A 27,186-nucleotide genomic window follows, 5' to 3' on the forward strand; every position below is an offset into this window, starting at 1 on the left:
TTATAGTTGTTTTGTCTGAGCTCTCGCTATTGGACTATCTGAATGCCCATACACATTAGAATTAGCCTCTTCCATGTTAGAATCATGATGCATATCAATTGGTGAGGATGTTGGATACGTGGTAGCACTATATTTGGCCTAAGGAATTCATCATTCATTCTTATTATGAGTCTTTAAAACACCTGAAAGGATGGGGTAAGTTGAATCAATGACATGCTAAATAGGTGGAGTTTATTGAGACTTTTTTGTATGTGATCAAATACAAGCAAGACAAAAAAAAAAAAAAACATAGTGGCTAATGCGTTGTCATGAAGGTATGTTCTTTTATCTACTTTGAATGCTAGGATGCTAGGATTTAAATATGTAAAAGGAATTGTATGTGAATGATGGTGGTTTTGTTAATGTTTTTAATGCATGTGATATTCGTCTTTTGGCAAATTTATAGATTTGATCAATATTTGCTCAAAGAGAATCATTTGTATGTGCCATTGAGTTTTATGCATGAATTGCTTATATGTGAAACACATGAGGGTGCTTTAATGAGCCATTTTGGTGTTGCTAATACTTTGGATGTGTTGCATGAATATTTTTATTGGTCTAAAATGAAAAAAATATGCAACGCATATGTGATATATGCATTACATATGGGAAAGAAAAGTCTAAATTCCAACCATATGATTTATATACTTCTTTGCCTGTACCTAAGAAACCATTGGTAGATATTTCCATGAACTTCGTATTTGGTTTGCCTAGGTAAATGATGCAACCATATTATTCGATAGTTTCACCCACATTTAACTAGTGTTTTGCCTATGTTTTATATATAAAATGCCTTGATATTCTTTGTTTTATGTTTTGAAGGCACTTTTGGATGAAAGATGCAAAAAGGAGTAAATTGGAGATAATTGGCAGATTTGACCTTCAGTCGATGTTTTGTGCAGAGCGTGAGCTCTAGAGGTTGAAATGAAGTGATTCCAATGGCATTAAAAAGCTAACATCCATACCTTTCTGGACATCTAAGGCAAGAAAATAAAATAAGGAAGAGCATGGAAATCGCAGCCTTCAAAGTCAAATCTCGCAATCTGCCAATGTTGACCTTTGGTCATTCCGACTTGAATATCTGGAGCTACAGAAATCCAATTGATGCAAAATGAATTGTTTTGGATTCCTGACTCAAAGGCCTATAAATGCTCCAAAGTTAAGCAAAAAATGATGTCATATGAGGGGATATGATTTTTCAAAGTTGACAACTAAATTCTGCCAGCAAACAGGTTTCGTGAAGAAACGAGTCCAAATTACGTTCCAAAGCATCTAAACCGATATCCAAGTTTTTATTTTAGCAATTTAGCTCCTCTAAGTCAAAGCTTGGAGATTTCATGCAAGGATATTTCTCCTTTTTTAGGAAAATAGTTATTGAAGTACTTAAATGTAAACAGTCTACTTAAGGGAGGACTATTTTGTAAAATAGAGACTAGGGTTTCCTAGGATATAAAAAGAATGAGAGAAGAGAAGGGGCAGCCAGCCAAGAGGAGAAAAACGCCCCCCTCCTCTAAGAAACTCGAAATTATACATTCTTCCTTCTTTTTTATTAGTTGTTCAACAAACATGCAAGGCTAAATACTTTTTCTTGGTTGCAAGGACACGGAAACCTTCGGATTTCAAGAACTGTGAGATTTATTTTACCTTTTCTTTCCAGTTTATATGATGAATATGTTTGTTCTCCCATGCTTATTTTTCATATGATTGTTTATTTAATTGCTAGAGCGGACTCTAAGTTATTATTGTAGACAATCTATTGCTAAGTTTGATATCAAAACCAGAGTTGTGGTATATGAACTTGTGAAGCAACTGAGTTTAATAATTGTGGCGGATCTACGTTATTAATCTTAGAGAGAACATTCAATCAAATCAAACATAGACTGCGGACAGTTATGTTTTCTTGATTAATCAACTTATCTAGTTCTTAAGGCTGCCATTGAATTAAATTACTAGTGCGGACACTGTGGTTGTTTGATGGTTAGGGTTAGTTATACGGCGGATCCGTTAATTAACCAATGTTAAGAAGAGATAAATATTCAAAATATAAATTGATGTTTTGTTTCCATGATCAGTTCTGATTTCTGTAGGTGGATGTGTGCTTATAACCAAGGTTTGTTCTCTTAATAATTTTCTGATTTTATTAAATTTTGTTTGATAGTTTTCTGTTTTCTTTTGCTTTAGCCTAGATAATGTCCAAACCCCCCCCCAAATTGCATATCATCTAGCATAAAAATCTGACTTGAATTTTCCTTGTGGGATCGACCCCTTGCTTGCTCTATACTATCTTGCGTGTTGTCTTTGAAGTTAGGGTAATTAATTTGTGCGACCACGACATCGCAACAAATTTTAGCGCCGTTGCCGGGGAAGTAATTTTAGTTGATTCTTGTGCTATTATTTTTATTTGTTGTGATTGTTATTTATTTTTCAGAAAAAAAAAGAGAAACATAATTTTTGCTTGCTGCGGTACTGTTTAAAACAGATGTTTTGGTGGAATTAGGTATCAGCCTTTTGTTTCCTGAAGGTAAACGACGTTCTAAACAGGACTAGTGAATTCTCACTAGCCCCACCCTATCGAGGCCAACTTCCACTGTTTTCTAGGGTTTTTAGGCAGTTTTAGTTTTCTAGCGTAGGATTTTCGTACAATTTGCATTGTTTTGGATCTCTTGTGTGGTTGGTTTCTTTTGAGTTTTCTTGATGATTTATGCCAGTAACCCGTTCTACTAATCAAAGTCAAGTGCAGTTGGATCTCAAAATAGAAAAAACTTTACGCAGGTTACGAAAGGAAGCTCGCCTCAACACCATGGTTGTTGCACGACAACAAACACTTCAAGGAGCTTGCTGCTCCTAACGTGGAAAATCAGCCATTGTGCATAAACATCGACAATAATGTAAACTTTGAGCTCAAATCTGGTTTTATACATTTGCTACCAACATTTAATGGTCTTGTAGGAGAAGATCCTCATACTCATCTCAAGGAGTTCCATATGGTTTGTGTTGGCATGAAATCGAACATAGTTGATGAAGAACAGGTTAAGTTGAAAGCTTTCCCTTTCTCTTTAAAAGGGGTAGCGCAAAGGCATGGTTTTTCTCTATTCTCCCAGGTTCCATTGGAACTTGGAATGCCATGAAGAAGATTTTCCTTGAAAAGTATTTCCCAGCATCTCGAATTGCCAACATAAGGAAAGAAATATGTGGGATTCGACAATCTCATGGAGAGACATTTTCCGAGTATTGGGAAAGATTTAAGCAATTGTGCATTAAATGTCCTCATCATCAAATGCCCGATCAGCTGCTCATTTAATATTTCTATGAAGGATTGATGCCTACTGACCATAGTATCATTGATGCCGCAAGTGGAGGGGCATTGGTAGATAAAACACCCGAGGCTGCACGCCAATTGATCTCAAACATGGCAGCCAACTCGAAACAATTTGGCACGCGTGGAGACTTCGCAAACAAACGAGTAAATGAGGTAAGTATTTCTAACCTTGACAATAAAGTTAATGATCTTACTTCTCTTGTGTGTTCTTTGGCTTATGGAAATGTACAACAGGTGAAAGTTTGTAGCATATGTTCCTTACAAGGACATACCTCAGATATTTGCCCAACAATGCAAGAAGATTGCATTGAACAGGTTCATGCAGTTGATGGAGGATTCAACAGACAGTCCCAGTGTAAATATGATCCCTTTTCCAACACGTACAATCCCGGATGGAGAGATCATCCAAACTTATGTTATGGGAACCCACCTCAACAAGGCAATCAAGGCCGACAGTTCCATCCCCATGGATTTCAGCCCCAACAGAATTATCAAGCAAGACAACCCCCTCCATTCACAAACTCCAATGTTATGGGGTCGTCATCCAGTGATGATCTTCGTGAGATGATGGAAACTTTGGCTTCTAACACTGTGACCTTGCAACAAAATGTCATGTCTTTTCAACAGGAAACAAAGTCAAGTATTCACAACTTGGAGAATCAAATGGGGCAAGTAGCTTCAAGTGTGGAGAAATTGGAAGCACAAATGAATGGAAAATTGTCCTCCCAAGCATTGAATCCAATAAAGAATGTTAGTGTGATCATGCTGCGAAGTGGGAAAGAACTTGAAGAGAAAAGGTCGAAACAAATTGAGATGGAGGAAGAAGAAGAGATAGAAACCGAATTAAGTACAAAGAAGGAACATCCTCCTCCTCTACAAACTGAAACACCAACCAACACTCCAAAGGTAACTCCTCATTCAATGAATTCCAGTTTTAAAACAATTCCACCCTTTCCTGTGAGTTCTTCTAAGTCAAAGAAAGAGGACAAAGAAAAAGAGATTTTAGAGGTTTTCAAGAAAGTAGAACTCAACATTCCTTTGCTTGATGCTATCAAACAAATTCTCAAGTATGTCAAATTCTTGAAGGAGTTGTGTACTACCAAGAGAGCTTTCAAACTAAAAGGTCATTAAGTATGGGTGAAGTTGTATCTGCTATTGTTCAAAAGAATATGCATTTGAAGCAAAAAGACTCAGGTGCGTTCACTATCACATGTGTTATTGGTAATGCTAGTTTTAAAAGGGCCTTGTGCGATTTAGGTGCATCCATTAGTGTTATGCCTAAACATGTTTATGATTCTCTTAGTCTTGAGCCTTTGAATAAAACTAGCATTGTAATACAACTTGCGGATCGTAGTTTTGTTTACCCACTTGGTGTGATAGAAGATGTCCTGGTCAAGATTGATAGTTTGGTCATTCTATGCGACTTTTATATTCTTGATATGGAACATGATTCTTGTGATTCATCAAACAACACTCCTATATTGTTTGGGAGACCATTCTTGAAAACTGCTAATACAAAAATTGATTGTGGTAAGGATACTTTGTCTATGGAGATAGGAGATGAAAAAATTGAATTTAATTTTCATGATGCAATGACATATCCTTATAGCAATGTTTATTCTATCAAATGTTATGACCAAGTTGATAAGTGTGTGCAACAAGTTTGTGATTTTGATAACGAGGATGGATTAAGCGTAGCTTTGAGCTATGTCTATGATTTTACCAAGATAGAAGAGATGGAGAGGTATATATGTTTTCCCCAAAACGTGCATGAATCAGTATTGGCTTTGCAAGCTTTGCAAACTGTTTCCCATGATGCAGGAGTCATTCACCCCATCATGGACAGTGAATGGGTGGCGCCTATCCTTTTGGTGCCCAAAAAGATTGGAATTACGTTGGAAGAAATACAAAATGATGCTTATGAGAATGCAAGGATTTACAAAGAAAAGACTAAGAGTCTCCATGACCGAATGATTACAAGAAAAGAGTTTAATGTTGGAGACAAAGTCCTTCTTTATCATTCGCGTTTGAAACTTTTTCCTGGAAAATTGCGCTCTCGTTGGATTGGACCCTTTATTGTTTCTAATGTTTTTCCTTATGGTGCAGTTAAAATTACAAGTTTAGAAACCAACAAAGTACTCAAGGTCAATGAGCATCGCTTGAAACCTTTTCTATGAAGGTTGGACGACAGAACTCACCGCTTCTGTGGAGTTAGCTGAACCAATCTATGAAGAATGAGCATGCAACATGTCGAGCCAATGACATAAAATAAAAGCGCTTACTGGGAGGCAACCCAGCAAAAAAAAAAAAAACAGATTTGCTTTTTTTTTTTCTCTTATCTTTTTTTTTTTGCATTTTACTTTATTTTTGTCATTCTCCTATATTCCTTTTCTTTTATATCAACATTGAGGACAATGTCGCGTTTTACGTATGGGGGTATTGGGAGAATGTTGGTTTTCTTATTTTGATTTTCTTTGTTATTCTAAAAAAAACAAATTTCTATGTTTGATCTTTTGAATTCCTATTGGTTTATGAGAATATGAGTATTATATATGAGAATTAATTGAGATAGATGAAGATATAAATCGAATGAAGGAGTGTGCATGCAAGTTTTAAGGTTTAATTGGTTTAGGGATTGACTTTGAGAATATGTCATGTTGATTTTATACCAATGCAAGCTTTTGAGCTTTCAACATTATATTCTTTGATTGTGTCTTCTTTCAATGATATGTATCTCTAGAACTTGCTTCATATCGTGTTGAGATTACATTCACATTAATATATACATGAAGATGATAAAGGCATTAGGAATTTTAACCACTTGAGCCAAAAAGTCAACCTAAAGCATATTATCCTTAGTGAATCAATGACAATGCATACAAAATTGATCTACCAGGGGAGTATGTTGTTAATGCTACTTTTGATATTTTAATCTATCTTTATTTGACGTAGGTGACAGTTCAAGATTGTATCCTTTTAAGGAGAGAGAGGATGAGATAAACAAGCCCACCACACAAAGGATCCACAAGAGGTGCCAATTAATCCAATCACAAGGTCAAGGGCCAAGAAGTTAAAGGAGACACTGATACGATCCAGGAAAGGTCAAATTCGGATTTTGATGTTAAATGTGCAATTATCTAGTTTTATGACAACAGTCATAACTCTCAATCCGACCGTAGGATCGGGCTGAAATTTTACATGGAGTCTCCTGACATGTTTTCCTACCTTGGGTTAAAATTTCAGTTCAATCAAAGTTCGGGAAGGCATCGAAACATGGGTCAACAAAGGCTGTATGAATTTTGTTATTTACTTCCTTTTGACTTGTGGACTTTCTATTTGACTAGGATTCTTTTCCTAAAAGGATGTGGCAGCTTATTTTGAGAATCTCCTATTTCTACAAAGATCTTTAATGGGCTGCAACATAGTTTTCAAGTCTGGCAATGATTCATAAATGTTTTAGAATCCTTTTCTTACAAGGATTCCTTATTCATCCTAGCTACAAAAAAAGGAAAGAAGATTTCAGATTTAATTCTACCTTTAGATTTGATTCTCCTAGCTTATATGGGACTTCTAAAGGGCAACAAATCTGATCCTATTATATTTAGGATATTAAATTCGGATTTATTATTGTTATTATTATTTTCTTCTTAGTTTAGGGTTTATTTATATTATTTGGGTTTAATTGTAAGTGGGCATCATATAAGTCCACATAAAGGGTCCATTAGGGTTTATTTTAGTTTGGATTCACTATAAATAAGGGCATATCCAGACATGTAAGGTTAGACAATTCAGATTAATAAAACTTCTTGTTTGCCGTACTTTGTGTGTGTGTGTGTGTTGGTGAGATAATCTCCCTTCCATGGTTCTCTAAAGAACTGAAAAATGACTTATCGAAGAACAACTATCTTCGTGGCGTCATCCTTATACTTCTCGTTCGTGAATCAATATTTGTTGGGTGGGGGTCTCCGTTTCCAATAGTGCTAGTGCCTAGGTACAAGTTATCTTTATGTCACACTCCTATCAAACCTGATTTACTTGGCTTTCCGGGAATTGGTGTCTTTGCGTATGGGTTGCATGACCATGTGATCACGAGGTTCGCATCATTTGTATCAGAGCTTGGCTCCATTAATCAGGTTATATCCTTTTGAAATTTTCGTTTCTTGTTGTTTCTGCAAAAATTCCTTAGTGTCTAATTTCTTCTTCTCCTTGATTTTACAGCATATCAAAAAACATCGTTTGGTTACTGTCCAAAATATATCAGTAGCATAAAAAAAAAGAAAAAGAAAAAATCGTTCAAAGAGACGTTTATTGGTTTCTGCTGCAGAGAACTAAATAAGGGAAAATTGGACCAAATAAACTCAGAATTAGCTCAAATTTGATATGCTTATTAATGGGGTCCTAATCGCATCACATATTAAGTTTGGGATCAATTGGATATCGTTTACTTTGGTTTTCAATTTCGGGTCTAATCAGGTCTGATTCTTACCCTTTTTGCGTCAGTATATCAAACCTTATTGCAAATTGCTCAAAATTCATATTCTTTCTATTTGGATTGATATCGCACTATATCTGAAATTTTAGCTCAATTGGATATCATTCACTTTAGGTTCTAGATTCAGACTTAACTCGTCGTAAACGAGTCTGTTTTGCGTCAACTTTTGAAATTCACTTTCTTTCTGTTGTTTTCATTTCTTGCAATATATTTTCAACATATCCAACATATTTGGGTGCTGTTTCATCATCTTTGCATATTTTGTTTCTGTTTTTATTCGAGTCTTCAATTTTGTTCATATTTCGGATAGATTCACTTGCTACTCGCGAGACTATCATCGCAGTTTTGTTTTGCTTGTTTTCTAGTTTTTATTGCTTCTTGAGTCATATATACATATTTGGATTGCGCTGCCAAGTTGGTTCTATTTGGTATTGGTTTGAGTTCTGCAAGAACCGCAAGAAGGTGAGACGAGAGGTGTGAGCATGTGAGGATATTAAGAGTGTTTGAGTGAAACACGAGGGATGTGAGGATTTTTTTTACCATTAACCAATTTTTGCAGGTACTATCATGTCAGCGCAAAACAACACACCACCCCCTCCCGATGTAGAACTTAAATTCCAAATGTATGCCATGACGAAGATGATGGAAAGAATGAATTTTATGATGGGGAACGTGTGTGACAGACTTGAGAAGGTGGGAAAACATGGTAACGTGGCTGGAACATGTACCCAAGACGTGAGAAAAGTTGGGGCTCAACACAAATCTAACAATGGCAGTGGGGTTGAAAGGCCAAGGTGGGCTGATTATGAGGATTTTAAGGAGGACGTTGATGGTATTGGTGATGACGGTTTTAAGGATGAGATCATAGGCCACCGGGAAGGTTTTCGGCAACCTAAAAACCAAAGGGATTTCATGTATTCTGATGAGGTGTTATGGCAAAAGAAAAGGAGGATTCAAAAGGAGATGTGGTATCACATAGAGAGAAATAAAGAGATTAGTGTTCTAAAAAAAGAATCCAAGAGTCTATCCCGTATTCTAGGGGAGATGAAGCAAGAACTTGATGTGTTAATGGCATCAGTTAATGCCCAGCAAGCTTCAAAAAGAGAGGAGAAAATACGCTGCAATGATGATATACGAAATAGAACGGCTGCTACTTTCATCCAAAGTTGTTGGCGACGATTATTAGCAAGAAAAGAACTCCAAAGGCTTCACAAAGAGGCTAAGGAATTTTCTATTCAACATATTGGTGATTTGAGGACGAATCATCTTGAAGAGAGAGGGAATGATACGATCCAGGAAAGGTCAAATTCGGATTTTGACGTAAAAAGTGCACCTATCCAGTTTTACGGCAACAATCATAATTCTCAATCCGACCGTTGGATCAATCTGAAATTTTACGTGGAGTCTCTTGACATTTTTTCCTACCTTGGTTTAACATTTCAGGTGAATTGGAGTTTGGGAAGGCATCGAAACACAGGTCAACAGAGGCTGTACGAATTTTGTTATTTACTTCCGTTTGACTTGTGGACTTCCTATTTGGCTAGGATTCTTTTTCTAAAAGGATGTGGCAGCTTATTTTGGGAATCTCCTATTTCTACAAAGATTTTTAATGGGCTACAACATAGTTTCCAAGTGTGGCAATGATTCATAAATGTTTTAGAATCCTTTTCTTACAAGGATTCCATATTCATCCTAGCTACAAAAAAAGGAAAGAAGATTTCAGAATTAATTCTACCTTCAGATTTGATTCTCCTAGCTTATATGGGACTTCTAAAGGGCAACAAATCTGATCCTATTATATTTAGGATATTAAATTCAGATTTATTATTGTTATTATTATTTTCTTCTTAGTTTAGGGTTTATTTATATTATTTGGGTTTAATTGTAAGTGATCATCATATAAGTCCACATAAGGGGTCCATTAGGGTTTATTTTAGTTTGGAGTCACTATAAATAAGGGCATAACCAGACATGTAAGGTTAGACAATTCAGACTAATAAAACTTCTTGTTTGCCACACTTTGTGTGTTTGTGTGTTGGTGAGATAATCTCCCTTCCATGGTTCTCTAAAGAACTGAAAAACAACTGTCTTTGTGGCATCATCCTTATACTTCTCGTTCGCGAATCAATATTCGTTGGGTGGGGGTCTCCGTTTCTAATAGTGCTGGTGCTTAGGTACAAGTTATCTTTGTGTCACACTCCTATCAAACCTGATTTACTTGGCTTTTCGGGAATTGGTGTCTTTGCGTGCTGGTTGCATGACCACGTGATCACGAGGTTCGCATCATTTTGTAATAGTTGTTGCCCCTTAGTTTCCTTGTACATGATGAAAACTCCCAAAATATTTTATCAAAATATCCTTGTAATGTTAGGATTAATTATTCAAACAAGGTTGTCATCATGATGCCAACTCATGTTGTGGAAGAATTAGGCCCTTTTTACACTTGGATTGGGTTGATATTGGGCTGATGTCTATGTGTTGTGGCCTCTTTGAAGTTCGTTTTAGCCTAAATATATTGAAGAAGCCTATTTAGTGTCTCCTTTAACTTTTTGGCCCTTGACTTTGTGATTGACTTAATTGACACCTCTAGTGGATCCTTTGTGTGGTGGGCTTGTTTATCTCATCCTCTCTCTCCATAAAAGGATACAATCTTGAACTGTCACCTACGTCAAATAAAGATAGATTAAAATATCAAAAGTAGCATTAACACCATACTCCCCTGGTAGATCAATTTTGTATGCATTGTCATTGATTCTCTCAAGGATTTAAAATGGCCCAACTCCTCACGGATGCAATTTTTATTTTTGATGGGCTAGAAACCTCTTCTTGTACATATGCACCCAAACCTCTCCTTATGCACATCACCTAGTTGAAAGACAACCTGTTTACACCTCTTATTTGTTTTGGATACATAAACATGAATTTTCTTCTTTATTTATTGTTGTACACTCTCATAGAGTGTTTTACTAGCATGCATTTAGTGTATGTTAGGATTCCGGATGAGGGGATCACCGTGATTTTTACTAGCATACATTGGGTGGATGTCAGGATCCCGGGTCAGGGATCTCCATATGCTGATGCCAATGGGATGATGATCATACCAATGAAAACGGTATTAGTAATGCGTTGGGTGAAATAGTTGCGGTTGGTTTTAATGAAATCTTGAATGGAAGTTGCTAATGAGAGAGGAAATAGTTTTTAGTAGATGAATAAAAAGGAGTTCTAATGGAAACAGAAAGGGAGAAATGAACGAAACAAGAATACATATTTATCTTTTCAAATTATTGAATATTGGTATTGGTGTACTTATTGCGATATTCATGTTTCAATAATATATATTTTGTTTCAGGTCCATCGTATGCGAGGCAGGAGTAGATTTTAGCTTTTATTCACCTTTTATTATATAGTCTAGGGAGGATGACCTTATATTTTGTAAACATGGAAACATTTGTATAACTTAATTTGTATAATTAATGTTTAAACTTGATTAGATGAATTTAATTCTGTAGTTCATATAATCATGTTCCATGTACGCATGTTTATATCTTTTATCCATCCATAATGATAATTGTTGTTGATATGAATAATGATGTTTTGTGGGATTGAGACCCTGGATGATTGGGTTGAATTGAGTTAGGAGATGCGGGTTATTAGAAGTGTAAACAGGTTGTATGTCGATAACTTGAGACCTCCCGATATAGGAGAGATTCTGCCGAAATTTTAGTGAAAATTTTGGTAAATCTTTATATGAACATCGTGTGTGTGTGTGTGTGTGTGTGTGTGTAATTACTTTGTTTATCAGTGAACATGAAATTGTTGTTTTATCCTAGATATGGGGATGTTACACATATAGCGGGTTAATTTTGGATAGAAAAGAGAAATTAAAATAAGGTTTATTTAGGCCATAAACTTATGCATGGGCTTGGGTACAAGGGTTACGAATGTGGTTAGAGATTTCGGCTATATGGAGGAATCCTAGCATAAAGATTTTGTTTTAATCAATATATTTTATTTATTTTATGTTGAACAATTATTTTTAATTTGGATTTGTTTTGACTCATGAGAAATTATTTAGGAGTTTATTTAATTATTTAACTTGATTTCTAATTTAGGTCTATTGGCTTGCAACTTAAAAGGAGTCCAATAGGGTTATTTAGAGGAGACTATATAATATTTTTGAAGCTGCAAATTTCAGCAGCTTAATGATAATAAACATGAGTTTCTTCCTTTTGATTTTTTATGGTAAAACATCATTTATTTGTAGGGACAAAGATTGTACATCCAACTTATCGAAGGTTAACTAGCATTGTGATGTCATTTACATACTTCAAGTTCTTAAGTACAAAGTTATCTATGGGTTCAAGTTTATTCCAATACCTTTGGTTTATAGGCATAGAGTTATCTCTGGGCCCAAGTTCTATTAAACCTGGTTTTTAGCTTTCCATGTTGTATTTCAACTTTGTTGGGGGTTGATTGACATGATCAAGAGGTCCACATCAATTGATTCTTAGATACGTGGTTTATCTCTAGGTCAAGGTTTTTCTATCCAAACCTGAATTTTAGTTTTCTTAGGTTGTTTATCTACTTCATTGTGGGTTTCTAGATCTTTATATCTATAAGGTTCACAACAATAATGGATAAAAAAATATCCTAAATAATTATGGAAAAGTATAAAAGAGTTCTAAATAAAATAAAAAAAAGGAATCTCAAATCAACTAGAAAACTAATTCAAAATCTACATAGTACATTCTAGACCTTATTTCAAGACCTTCCCAAAGTGATATTTACCTAGAATTTTAATCATAAATAAAAACAAGATCTTTGGAAACTTTTCGTAAGATTTAAGCCCGATCTAACAATCAAATCAAATATTTTGTTTGTTAGCGTAAAATTATATAATTAAAAAAATCAGCCCAAAACCAAATTTAAATCTCCCAAATAAGCATGAAAATCTTTATAATAGCTACTGCCTTTTAGTTTCCTTGTACAATATGGAAAACCCCAAAATATTTTGCCAAAATATCCTTGTATTGTTAGGATTAATTATTCAAACAAGGTTGCCACTATGTGCCAACCCTAAATCCATATCATGGAAGAATAATGCTCTCCTTGCACTTAAATTAGGTTGATTATAGGCTGACCCATATGTGTTATAGCTTTATTGATGTCAGCCTTGGCCTAAATATTTTGAACAAGCCCATTCAATGTTTCCTTTAACTTCTTGGCTCTTAACCTTGTGATTTGTTCAATTGACACGTTTAGTGGATCCTTTGCGTTGGTGGGCTGGTCCTTATCAATTATGGTTCTAGAACAGGTATGTAAAAACATACCAAGAGGCCAAGAAGTTGCCTAAGTTTGTCTGTTAGGTTGTCGAAAGCACCGAACTACAAAAAATTACCATTTCTGAACGACCTATGTTTTTTGCACGAGTATGTAAAAACATATCAAAAGGCCCCCACAAGGTGCCTAAGGTCAACCAAAAGGTCATTGAAAGTGTAAAATTATGAAAAAAACATCTTCCATAAAAGTTATGGTTTTCGTACTTTTATGCAAAACATAACGGGAGGCCCCAAAAGATGCCTAAGGTTGGTCGATAGGGCGTCAAAAGCATAAAATTATGGAAAAACCTATTTTTGCAAAAGTTATGGTTTTCATGCGAGCATACATGAACATACAAGGAGGCCCTAAAAGGTGCCTAAGGTTGGCTGACACGACATCATAAGCGTAAAATTACAAAAAAAAAAAACTATTTCCATAAGAGTTATAGTTTTTATACTAGCATGCAAAAACATATCGAAAAGCCTCAAAAGGTGCCTAAGGTTGGCTGGTAGGACGTCTAAGCACAAAATTTCTAAAAGACCTATTTCTACAAAAGTTATGGTTTTTGCTCAGGCATGCAAATGCATATTAGGGGTCCCTAAAACGTACCTAAGGTTAGCTGGTATGATGTCGAAAGCGTAAAATTTAGAAAAAAAACCCATTTCACCAAAATTTATGGTTTTTCACCTCCAAAGATACATTAGAACCAAATTTATACATAACGATCACCCCCACCCTACGCCTATAACAAGACGCCAATGAGTAATATACAATCACAATGAAGTTGATCAATCCTTTAAAGAGTTTGCAAGTTCAATCAAGAACTTAGTATACGAAACATTCGACCATATAAAAAGATAGAAAGAATGTCAATTTGTTTATTAAAAATAGTTTAACCTTAAAAAGTTTATATAAAAGAGTATTTATACTAGAAAGAATCCTAAGTCTAATAGAATATCCCTAATGGATATGGTTAGACTATTGATTGCTCTACAATCAACACATATTCTCCAAGCACCATCTTTTTTAGGTACTTAAAATACGAGAACAACACATAAACTCATGCTCTCTCGAATGTACCCCTTTGACATTAACTCCTCCACTTGTCTTTGAAGCTCTTTTGTTTCTTTAGGATTACTTCTATAGGCTAGTCTATTAGGAATAACTGAACCTAGTATTAGGTTAATTTGATGTTCTATTCCACTTATAAGTGGCAATCCACTTGGAATTTCATCGGGAAATACATCTTCAAATTCTTGTAACAAAGAAACACAAACACTAGGAATACATGAATCAAGTTTATTAGTGTTAAAGTATGTTTTCTTATACAAGAGCAAAATTATAGGCATATCAGAAAAATAAGTATCTGTAAGATCGTTTTGTTTTTCATAAAAATTAAGGGTTTTCCCCACGTTTCCTACACACTCTTCTTTTCTCACCCTTTCTTTATTTTCTCCGCTCATTTTCTCTCCACACTCAACCTTCATCTTATGTTTCTTATTTTAACCAAAGACTTCAAAATTTTCTTTAATGGCCAAAACTTTACACTTTAGTGTTTCACACTCATGACTCATCTTATTTTCACTCAACCTCACATCCTTGCTATTATTTTGTAACAAGGCCTATTTAGCTTCTTTTATTTTCTTTAGCTTCAACCGATCTTTATACAATTATCTAAGTGATAATGATACAAACGTGTATGTTTTTCCATCCTTTTTCTAGTTATACCTATTTTTAAAATCATCATGCTTAGCTTTCCTATCAAATTGCCTAAGTCTCTGCAACAATAGATTTGCAACATGTATAGGAACAATATCATATAAAACCTCATCCTTATATCTCCCTACTGAGAATGAGATTAAAACTTGTTTAGTCACCCTAATTTTTCCACATTCATTCAACCATTAAAGCTTATATGGTGTAGCCTGTTTAGTGTTGCGAGGCGACGTTGAAATGGCGCCTTGAAGTGCCTCCTAAAAGGGTATGATTGGAAAAGGAAAGGGTTTGAGGTATAATTATAAAATTATGATTAAGTTTCAGGAGTCACCATCTAGTATTATGGTTACTAGGAAACTTATGGTTTGAAGAGTGTAAGGGACTGGTTGTGCTAAGGGAAGACACATCATCTTTAGAGCACCCTACCTAAGATAAGCTGCATTATTGTTTGATTGTTTTTCTAGGTCAAGTTTCTATTCGTTGGTCTTTTTCTAAGGTCTAAGACAAATCTTCCTTTGTGAGAAAGTCTCTACCTTATTGGGCTAAATCCTAACGTTTTAAAGTTCAAATTTAAGCATCACATTTATTTTGCATCTTTAATACCTGAGGGTGTACTCTACTGTGTAGTTTTACACCCCAAATTATTAAAGTCTGCAGTTAAACCCTAACACTTTAAATATAAAGTGAATAAAATGATTGATGAATGATTTTTGATATTTTGGCCAAACCTTAACGGATAATCATAAACTAGTTACGATATCCATTTTTGCATTTCAAAACATGAGAAAGATGCATTTTTATTTTTTAAAAAAAGTATGCTTAGAAAACTTTTAGGATTTGGATGCATGAAAACAAGTCAGATTTGACCCACTTACAAAACTGATTGAAAACCTATACTAGTAAGTCTAAACCCTAATCCAAACATGCCTTGGATCCTAGTTGAAAACAAAGTATTAATTCATTCCAAATTGGACTATAACTGAAATAATAAAAATAAAACTCATAAGTTAATCCTCTATGCTGTTGTGAGAAGAGAAGAAGAAAATCAAATAATACAAGTCTGATATAAGGCTTATTTAAATACCATCAACTCTTCTTTTCTTGTGTAGCTAGGATGAATAAGGAATCCTTGTAAAAAAGGATTTTGGAATATTAATGAATCATTGCCCACACTTGGAAATTATGTTGCAGCCCATTAAAGAACCTTATAGAACTAGGAAATTCCCAAAACAAGCTGACATATCTTTGTAGGAAAAGAATTCTTGCCAAATAGAAAGTCTATATGTCAAAACAAAGTAAATAAAAAAATTTATACACCATATTCTAACCTATATCGCAAGTCCTTTCTAAACTTTGATTCACCTGAAATTTTACACCATCATAGAAAAATACCTCTGAAATCTTCTGGTAAAGTTTCAACTTGATCCAACGGTTTAATTTGGAGTTATGTTTAATAACGTAAAGCTGGATGATAGAAATTTTATGCCAAAATCCAAATTTGACATTGCTTGGATCGTATCACAAACTGATTTGGTTAAAACAAACAATAGATAAACACTTTTTGGAACTTGACACAAATCTGACCCGTTACATAATTTTAAAGCACCAAAATTGTTGCGATGTCGCGGTCGCACAAATTAATTACCCTAGCTTCAAACACTACAAGATAGCAAACAAAATCAATTGAAACCAAAATTTATCAAGAAAACAAACCTTGGTCGCAAGCACACATCCACCAACGGAAATTAGAACCGACCCTTGAAACGAAACTTCAATTTATATTCTGAATTTTTTATCTTTTCCTAACGTTGGTTAATTAACGGATCCGCCGTATAACTAACCCTAACCAACAAACAATCACAATGTTTGCATTAATGATTTAGTTCAATGGCAGCCCTAAGAACTAGATAAATTGATTGATCTCTTGACAACCAAGCTGTCTGCAGCTTGTGTTCCTTTGTTTGAGTGTTCTCCCTAAGTTTAATAACGTAGTTCTGCCACAATTATCAAGCTTAGTTGCTTCACAAGTTTATTTATCACAACTTCGGTTTTGATATCAAACTTAGCAATAGATTGTTCACAATAATAACTTAGGGAACGTTTGGGAACGCGGCTACGGCTGCGTTCCCAAAAAATTTAAATTTTTTTTTTACTAAAATTTAATATGGTTTGTACGTTTTGGATCGTTTTGATGTGCTGATGTCAAAAATGATTTTAAAAAAATGAAAAAACATCATTGACATGCATTTTTGCACGAAAAGTTATTTGAAAAGCACCCGCAACCACACTGCCAAACACGCTCTTAGAGTCCTCTCTAGCAATTATCAACAACAATCATAGAAAATATGCATAGGAAAACAATCATACTCATTCATAATATAAACTGAAAATAAAAGGAAGAATAAATCTCACGGTTCTTGAAATCCGAAGGTTTGTTGTGTCCTTGCAACCAAGAAAATGAGCTTAACCGTATCTATGAAACAACTACTCTTAAAGATAGAAGAAAGCATTATTTATGGTTTGTAGAGAGGAGAGTTTGTGTTTCTTCACTTCTGGCTACTGCCCCCTTTCTCTTCTCTCATTCTTTTTATATCCTAGGAAACCCTAGTCTCTATTTTACAAAATAGTCCTCCCTTAAGTAGAATGTTTACATTTAAGTACTTCAATAACTATTTTCCTAAAAAAAGAGAAATAGCCTTGCATGAAATCTTCAAGCTTTGACTTAGAGGAGCTAAATTGCTGAAATAAAAACTTGGATATCGGTTTAGATGCTTCGGAACGTAATTTGGACTTGTTTCTTCACGAAACTTGTTTGTTGGCAGAATTTAGTTGTCATCTTTGAAAAATCATATCTCCATCATATGACATCGTTTTTTGATGAAATTGGGAGATTTTATAGGTCTTTGAGTCAGGAATCCAAAACAATTGAGTTTGCATTAATTGGACTTCTGTAGCTATAGATATTCAAGTTGGAATGGCCGAAGGTCAACACTGGCAGATTGCGAGATTTGACTTTGAAGGCTGTGATTTTGATGCTCTTTCTTATTTTATTTTCTTGCCTTAGATTTCCAGAAAGGTATGGATGATAGATTTTTAATGCCACTGGAATCACTTCATTTCAACCTCTAAAGCTCACGCTCTGCACAAAACATCGACTGAAGGTCAAATCTGCCAATTATCTCCAATTTACTCCTTTTTGCATCTTTCATCCAAAAGTGCCTTCAAAACATAAAATAAAGAATATACAGGCATTTTATATATAAAAAATTAGCAAAACACTAGTTAAATATGGGTGAAACTATCAAATAATATGGTTGCATCAAAAATCGAAACTAAGACCTAACGATATTAGAATGACTTGGAATTCAATATGTAGTATCCTGATGCCCAACAAACAACATATCTCAGTTTATAGGTTGTTCTATGATGCCTAGATATCAAAACCCGTGTATGATCAATTTGAGGCAGAATTAAACCCTAAATTGAAACCTCAAGTAAACGTTATTGAAATAAAACCAAATTTAATATATAATGCAATTTCACAACTAGTAAGAAGTAAATGAAATTTTAATTAATTCTGAGGTGGTTTGCTTAGGGTTCTCTAAGAGTTATGTTTCTAGGGAAGAATTGCAACAAGCTTTGAATAACGTCTTTCTTATTTTATTCTTCTTTTTTGAACTTTTATGCTACTGATATGTTTAGAGACAATAAGAAAATGAAATATTATTTTTTACTAGTATATCACAAACACAAAAAAAAAGAAGGAAAAAGATGATGAAGAAGAAGAAGATTGACACAAACACTGAAAAAACTTAACGAACACTAGTAAAACAAAAATTTCAGAAGGATATGACTTGTTCTTGGAGCCTTGCTCTGATACTAACTTATGCGAACCTCTTAATCACGTGGTGACACAACCCACAATCAAGATTGAAATATGAACCCGGAAAGTCGAAAAGGTCTGATAGGAGTGTGACACAATGAAAACTTGCCTCAAGATACCAACACTAATGGAATGAAGTCGAATAATGCCACAAAGCCAGTTAATTTTTAATAAGTCAGATTCAGTTCATTCAAGAACCAAAAAATATAAAAAGCTCTTTCACATGTTAAAACTAAAAAGTTTAGAACTTTATTCATCAAAGGTTTTGAAATTTAAGCTTACATGTGTTTAAATAGTTTTAAAAATTAACCCTAATGGATCTACCCTGGGGGTTGAATTAACTCACATACAAAAACTGACCCAAAACCTTTACTAGTAAGTTCAAACCCTGATCCAAATAAACCTTGGATTCTAGCTGAAAATAAAGTATTAATTAAGCCCAAATAATCTTTGGGCTGAGCTAACAAAATAAAAGGAAAGCCCATAAGTTGTAAGTCTTTATCTGCAGTGAAAAGAGAAGAAGAAAAGAAAACATTATAAGTTTGATACAAGACTTATTTATAGGTTATAATATTGCCCAATAATCCTAAGAACTAAAGGAGAAGTTGTCGCCCCTTTGATTTCCAAGTTAGAATAGGATTCTAATCTGAGCCTCGTATTTATCCTTCTTTTAGAATAAAAAGGATGTTGCCTTTAATGTTCCACTTTGCCACCTCTTGGTATCCTTCCAATACTAGGAAACACAATTAAGTTGCTGAATTATTCTCCTTACAAAACAAGGAGACAATGTTGGCCATTACGTGTTTTCTAAGTCAGCTTGGATTCCTTTGTTTCATTTGCTGTGTTTTCTCCTCACATGATGAGGAAATAAAATAAAAATAATAAATTCTAATATTTATAGGAAATAATTAATGTTCCCACACATAATAGGATCCAAAACTAGTTAGGAATCCACAAAACACATGGAAACATCATATAACAAGGCTGGCCGAAATTGATACAAAATTGGCAGCCTTGTTGTCGAAACCTCATGGACCAAATAAGGGTGGATTGAGCCCCTCTTACACATAGATTAAATGTACTAAGGCCTCCACTTGATGGTCCAAAAGATCCCTAAGTTCAGCCTTGGCCAAAACTTGCATAACCAGCTCATTCAATGCTTTCTTCAATGTCTTTGTTTTCAAGCCTTGGCCCATTTGGAACGTGTAATGGGTTCTTGGTGTTCATGATATGGGTAAGCCTATAAACACTAGTAAGGACCCATTACATGTTCCAAATGGGCCAATGACTCAATCCAAGAAAAATGTATTGAATATATTAGTTTTAAAGGCCGCCAAGTCAAATTTGAAGGGTCCATTAAAGTATCAAGAGGAGGTCTTAGTACATCTTATCCATGTGCAAGAGGGGTCCAATCCAACCTTATTTGGGATATGAGGTTTCAACAACAAGGATGCCAATTTTTCAAATTTTAGATAATGAAATGATGCGAACCTCGTGATCACACAACCCACAATCAAGATTGAGATCTGATCCCGGAAAGCCGAAATAGGTCTGATAGGAGTGTGACACAATGGAAACTTGCCCCAAGGCACCAACACTATTGGATTGAGTAGAATGACGCCACGAAGTCAGTTAATCTTCGATAAATCAGATTCAGTTCGTTCAAGAACTGAAGAATACAAGAATCACTCTCACACGTTAAAACTGAAAAATTCAGAAGTAATTATCATCCAAGCTGCCGAAATTTTGGCTTACATGAGTTTAAATAGTTCTTGAAAAGTTAACCCTAATGGACCCCTTATGTAGACTTAAATGAGGTCCACTCAAAACTGACCCAAAACCCTAAACTAAAAAGCCCATAACTTAATCCAAACAAGCTTTGGATCCTAACTGAAAAAAAAATATTAATTAAGCCCAAATAAGCCTTGGGCTGTAGCTAACAAAATAAAACAAATCCCATAATATTAAATCCATGTTCTGTCATGACAAGAAGAGAAGGAAGTAAAATATTATAGAACTGATTCAAGGCTTATTTATAGCCTTCCATGCAACCCCTTAATCCTAGAAACAAAAGGAAAAGGTAGCCACTCATGTTGTTTCCAAGTTGTAGAAGGATTTTTTTGTTTCCTTTGCTGTCCTCACCTCATGGCCTAAATAAGGTTGTGTTGGACCCCTCTTGCACATTCATAAGATGTACTAGGGTCTCCTCTTGATACTCTAATGGACCTTTCAATTCTGACTTTGTTGAAACATTCAAAAGCAATGCATTCAATGCCTCTTTCAATGCCTTTGTCTTGGACCGAGTCATTGGACCATTTGGAACATGTAATGGGTCCTTGCTGGTGTTTCTGGGATGGTTCACATCATCCCCTCTCTCCTCGAAAGGATTCGACCTCGAATCAAAATCTGTGTCAAACAACGTAGGATCAGCAACATTAAAGGTAGCACTAACACCATACTCACTTGGAAGGTCAATTTTGTATGCGTTGTCATTGATTCTCTCTAAAACTTGAAATGGACCATCACCACGAGGCTATAATTTTGATTTCCTTTGGTTAGGAAATCGTTCCTTACGCATGTGCACCCAAACCCAATTACCGGGTTGGAAAACAACCAGTTTACGTCTCTTATTTGCTTTAGAAGCGTAAAGTATGTTCTTTTTCTCTATTTGCAGTCGAACTCCCTCATGGAGTTGTCTCACCATCTTTGCCTTCTTTTCACCATTTAAACTTACCTTTTCTTCAAAAGGCAATGGAATTAAGTCCATAGGAGTCAGTGGATTAAAACCATAGACAATTTTAAATGGAGAAAAACCAGTGGTCGAATGCACAGTCCTATTATAAGCAAACTCAACAAAAGGCAAACATTCTTCCCAACTCTTTAAATTCTTTTGAATTATAGCACGCAAAAGTTGGGATAATGTTCTATTCACTACCTCAGTTTGTCCATCTGTTTGAGGATGACATGTTGTCGAAAATAAGAGTTTAGTTCCCAACATTCCCCATAAGGTCTTCTAAAAGTAGCTAAGGAACTTAACATCACGATCTGACACTATACTCTTAGGAATGCCATGCAAACATACAATCTCCCTAAAAAACAAGTCTGCGATATGAGATGCATCATCCGTTATATTGCATGCAATGAAATGCGCCATTTTAGAAAACCTATCAACCACAACAAAAATAGAGTCTCTACCTTTCTTTGACCTAGGTAAACCTAAAACAAAGTCCATAGAGATATCTACCCAACGTTCAGTAGGCACAGGTAATGGTGTATATAGTCCATGCGGTTGTACTCTAGATTTTGCCTTTCTACAAGCAATGCACTGTTCACAAATTCGTTGCAAATCTCTTTTCATCGTTGGCCAATAAAAATGCTCATGCAATACATCCAAGGTTTTCGCAACCCCAAAGTGACCCATTAAACCACCCCCATGTGCTTCACGAACAAGCAATTCACACAAAGAACTAGCAAGAACACACAATCTAATCTCTTTGAACAAATAACCATCCATCAAATAAAACTTACCAAAAGCCGATTGTCCACATGCATTATAAATCTCGGCAAAGTCAGAATCATTATCACACAATTCCTTCACATATTCAAAGCCTAGCAATCTAGTATTCATTGTGTGTAAAAGAACATACCTGCGCAAAAGTGCATCAGCTACGATGTTCTCTTTGCCTTGCTTATATTTGATTACGTAAGGAAAAGTTTCAATGAATTCAACCCATTTTGCATGCCTCCTATTCAACTTACCTTGTCCTTTCAGATGTTTCAAGGACTCATGATCCGAATGGATTACGAACTCTTTTGGCCACAAGTAATGTTGCCATGTCTCAAGTGCTCTTACCAATTCATAGAGTTCTTTGTCGTAAGTGGGATAGTTCAAGGTCGCTTCACTTAAATTCTCACTAAAATATGCAATAGGTCTCCGATCCTGCATCAAAACAGCACCTATTCCCATTCCAAATGCATCACATTTTATTTCAAATGCTTTCGTAAAGTCAGGTAAAGCCAAAACAGGTGCAGAACGTAATTTATCTTTTAAAAGAACTAAAGCCAATTCTTGTTCCTCACCCCATTTAAACCCAACTGACTTTTTAACAACTTCATTCAAGGGTGCAGCTATTGTACTGAAATCTTTCACAAAACGCCTATAAAAACTAGCTAACCCATGAAAACTCCTTACCTCACTTACCGATTTGGGTGTAGGCCAATCCCGGATGGCCTTAACTTTCTCCTCATCCATCTTGATACCCTGTGCAATTACAACATAGCCAAGAAACACAATTTTCTCCATGCAAAAGGCACATTTTATAAGATTAGCGTGCAATTTCTCATTACGCAACACACTAAGTACATTACGCAAATGATCAAGATGCTTAGTTAAGTTCTTGCTATAGATCAGAATGTCATCAAAATACACAACCACAAACTTACCTATGAATGCACGCAACACATGATTCATTAAACGCATAAACGTACTAGGTGCATTTGTAAGTCCAAACGGCATTACTAACCATTCATACAAATCATGCTTAGTCTTAAATGTTGTTTTCCACTCATCACCTTCTTTCATTCTAATTTGATGGTACCCACTTTTCAAGTCGATTTTAGAGAAAATACAGGATTCATGTAACTCATCTAACATGTCATCAAGCCTAGGAATGGGGTGTCTATACTTTACCGTTATGTTGTTGATGGCTCGGCAATCAACACACATCCTCCATGTTCCATCCTTCTTAGGCACAAGTAGCACGGGTACAGCACACGGGCTCGTACTCTCACGAATGTAGCCCTTTTCCATCAGCTCATCAACTTGCCTTTGAAGCTCCTTCGTCTCCTCGGGATTGCTTCTATAGGCTGGTCGGTTAGGAATTGAAGCTCCGGGTACGAAATCAATCTGATGCTCTTTCCCCCTCAATGGTGGTAATCCACTAGGAGTATCGTCGGGGAACAATTCATCAAACTCCTGCAACAAAGCAATAGCAACACTAGGCACAATATGATCAAGATCATTAGTATTAAAGTAAGCCTCTTTGTGCACAAGTAAAATCATTGGCTTGTTAGTGAAAAATGCAGATTTGACCTCTCCCTCTCTAGCATAAAAATTGGGTTGTTTCTTTAGTTTTTCGACACAATTCTCATCACCCTTACTGACTTTCTTCACTCCTCTTGTCTTACCTCCACTCTCGGCCAGATCTGGGTGTTTTTGAGTTGTGGTCGAATGGTTTGATTTGTTTGGAGTGTTGGCTGAATATTTGTTTGTGTTTGGATGGGTGGCCGAATGGGTTGTAGTGGTTTGAGTTCTAGCCGAATCTGATGGTCTTCTCTCCCCTTGTTCCTCACCTTGATTTTCTCTCCCCATCGCCTCATGCTCACTTTTTAGCTTTATTTTATCATCATACACCTGTTTGGGTGTAAGAGGTACAAGAGTGATGGTTTTACCATCTTTTACAATGGTATACCTATTTTTAAACCCATCATGAATTGCCTTCCTATCATATTGCCATGGTCTCCCCAAAAAGATGTGACTTGCTTGCATTGGTACCACGTTGCACAGAACTTCATCAACATATTTCCTAATCGAAAATGGAACCACAACCTGTTTAGTCACTTTCACTTCACCACTATCATTCAGCCATTGCAATCTATATGGTTTAGCATGCTTAACAGTACACAAATTCAGTTTACTAACAAGGGTGGTACTACAAACATTAACACAGCTTCCACTATCTATAATTAAACCACACACCTTGCTTTGTACATAACAACGCGTATGGAAGATGTTCTCCCTTTGTTGATTAATTTCATCTTCCTTTACCTGAACCTGAAGTGTTCGTCTTATAATCAAGGACTCCCTAACCGGTAATGCTAACTCATCCCCATCACTATCCTCCAATGGTGGCATGCCTTCACAATTAGATCTGTGACTTTCAGATTCCATATCACCATTATCTCTAATCATCATGATTCTCTTGTTTGGACACTCTGAAGCATAATGTCCATGTCCTTAACACCTGAAACATTTAACATCATGGGTACGTTTAGGCTGAGTTTCAGATTTACCTTTGGCATCAGTAGGAACATCAACTTTAGCCTTTGGTGGTTCAGTTCTAGAAGGAACAAAGGATCTTGGCCGGACAGTACCCTCTCTCTTTAGATTCGACTTCCAAGATGATGAAGAGCCCGAATTAAACGTTGGCCGAGCATGTCCCTTCCGAAGTTGTCTCTCCACCTTCGTAGCCATGTGAACCATGTCCTCTAGCTCCACATAGTGCTGTAGCTCAACCACATTGGAAATGTCCCGATTCAACCCATTAAGAAATCTAGCCATGGTGGCTTCTCTATCCTCAACAACATTGGCCCGAATCATTGCTATCTCCATCTCTTTGTGATATTCATCTACTGTCTTATAACCTTGATTCAGACCTTGGAGCTTCAGATATAAGTCTCTGTAATAGTGGATTGGCATAAATCGTCTCCTCATTAAGACTTTCATCTCCCCCCAAGTCTGAACGGGTCGCTCCCTATTCCTCCTCCTACTTATTACAATTTGATCCCACCAAATCAATCCGTAAACTCAATTATCACCAATTTCACCTACTTTTGTTCAGAATAGCTATGGCAATAAAAAATCCAATCTACAAAGCTTTTTCTCCCACTCCAAATAAGCCTCGGGATCGTTTTTACCTTGAAAGTTAGGAATTTTCAGTTTAATGGTGTCCAAGTCCTCATCCATATCTTCATAAGTGCCCATGCCATGAAAATTCACATTCCTCCTAGCCCTGTTCGATCCAGACTTGATTCCTTGGCTAGCAGATGCAAAATCATAGTCATCTTCACCCGCATCTGCGTTTTCGTCAACAAACTCTTCAAAATCAGATCTGACATTTCGTATGGCCATACAGACCGTATTTCCTCGGCGATCAGCCCCACTATTCTATTGCTTTATTGAATTCACCTCATCTTTCAGATCCTTGTACGTTCTAGACAACAACTCAAGTTGTTGGCCTATGGCTCGCAATTGGAAAGCTACGTCAGCAGCGTTTTGTGTAGCTGATTCGTTGTTTTCAGACATTCTTTGAATCTGCAAAATTTGGTTAGTAGCACAAAATATATCCTCACACCTCTCATGTATCACACAAAAAAAAATCAAGGCTTTTCACTCTAATAAGCTCACTACGCCTTTTACCTCACAACTTGCTTTCTTTTAGTTCTTTAGGAACTGAAATCAACAAATCAAAGTCAGTAGCCTTCTCAGCGCACTATAATTATAATTTTCAGACTCAAGAATCAATAAATATACTGAAAACAAAGCAAAACAAAACTACGATTATGATTTTACGAGTAGCAATGCAAATTCGTATGAATTGTGGACGAAACGAAGACACGAAATAAAACAAAAGCGAATATTAGCGAAAACAGTTACTTGACTCCTAGATATCCCAAATATAATAGAAACAAAAAGATTTGGACAAAACTAAACAGTAAGGATCACGTTTTGAAACTTGACGCAAATCTAACCTGTTATGCAATTTTTACGTAACAGAATTGAAACCTAGACCAAACGATCTCCAAATGACCTAAATTCATTATTTAGCATTATAATACTAAAAAACAACAAATATCAATTTATAAGTCGTTATTTTATGTCCAGGTACCCAAACCCCTTATATGATCAGTTTGGGGCAGAATTGAACCCCCAATTAAAACCTCCAGAAGCCGAAATCAAAATAAGCTCAAATTTAATATATGGTGCGATCCCATCCCCAATACATAGAAAATTAAGTTTCAATTTATTCTAAGGTGTTTTGCTTATGGTTCACAAAGAGTAGTGTTTCTACGGCAGAATTGAGCCTCGAATTAAAACCTCAAGCAAACAATATCAGAATAAGCCCAAATTTGACATATAATGCGATCTCACCCCCAATAGACTGAATATGAAGTTTCAATTGATTCCGAGATGGTTTTCTTATGGTTTACCAAGAGTTGTGATTCTGCGGCAAAAATTGAATGATCCTTCAAATTTCAACTAATCCCTATCTCGCATTCTTTTTAATATACTGATATGATTAGAGACAGTAATAAGATGAAATATAACCTTCTTTTTTTTTTTTGCTTAGATGACGCAGACACGAAGAACAAGAAGATGGACGCAAACACTGAAAAACTTAAAGGAACACTAAAAAAACAAAAATAACAGAAGGATATGACCTTGTTTCGGAGCCTAGCTCTCATACCAACTGACTCGAACCTCGTGATCACGTGGTCACGCAACCCACAATCAAGATTGAGATCTGATCCCGGAAAGCCGAAATAGGTCTGATAGGAATGTGACACAATGGAAACCTGCCCTAAGGCACCAACACTATTGGATTGAGTAGAATGACGCCACGAAGCCGTTTAATCTTC

The 27,186-nt window shown here is 35.7% G+C and overlaps 1 non-coding gene and 1 pseudogene across 1 annotated transcript; both read right to left on the reverse strand.

Annotated features, from left to right (window-relative positions):
• LOC127905362 (uncharacterized) lies at positions 1–25,852 on the reverse strand (annotated as a pseudogene).
• LOC112327664 (small nucleolar RNA R71) lies at positions 3,212–3,318 on the reverse strand. The gene has a single exon (XR_002982088.1). It is a non-coding gene; the product is annotated as a small nucleolar RNA R71 (small nucleolar RNA).
• Positions 25,853–27,186: the final 1,334 nt, after the last annotated feature.

The sequence above is a fragment of the Populus trichocarpa genome, chromosome 5, assembly GCF_000002775.5.
Source record: "Populus trichocarpa isolate Nisqually-1 chromosome 5, P.trichocarpa_v4.1, whole genome shotgun sequence".
Taxonomy (NCBI): Eukaryota; Viridiplantae; Streptophyta; class Magnoliopsida; order Malpighiales; family Salicaceae; genus Populus; species Populus trichocarpa.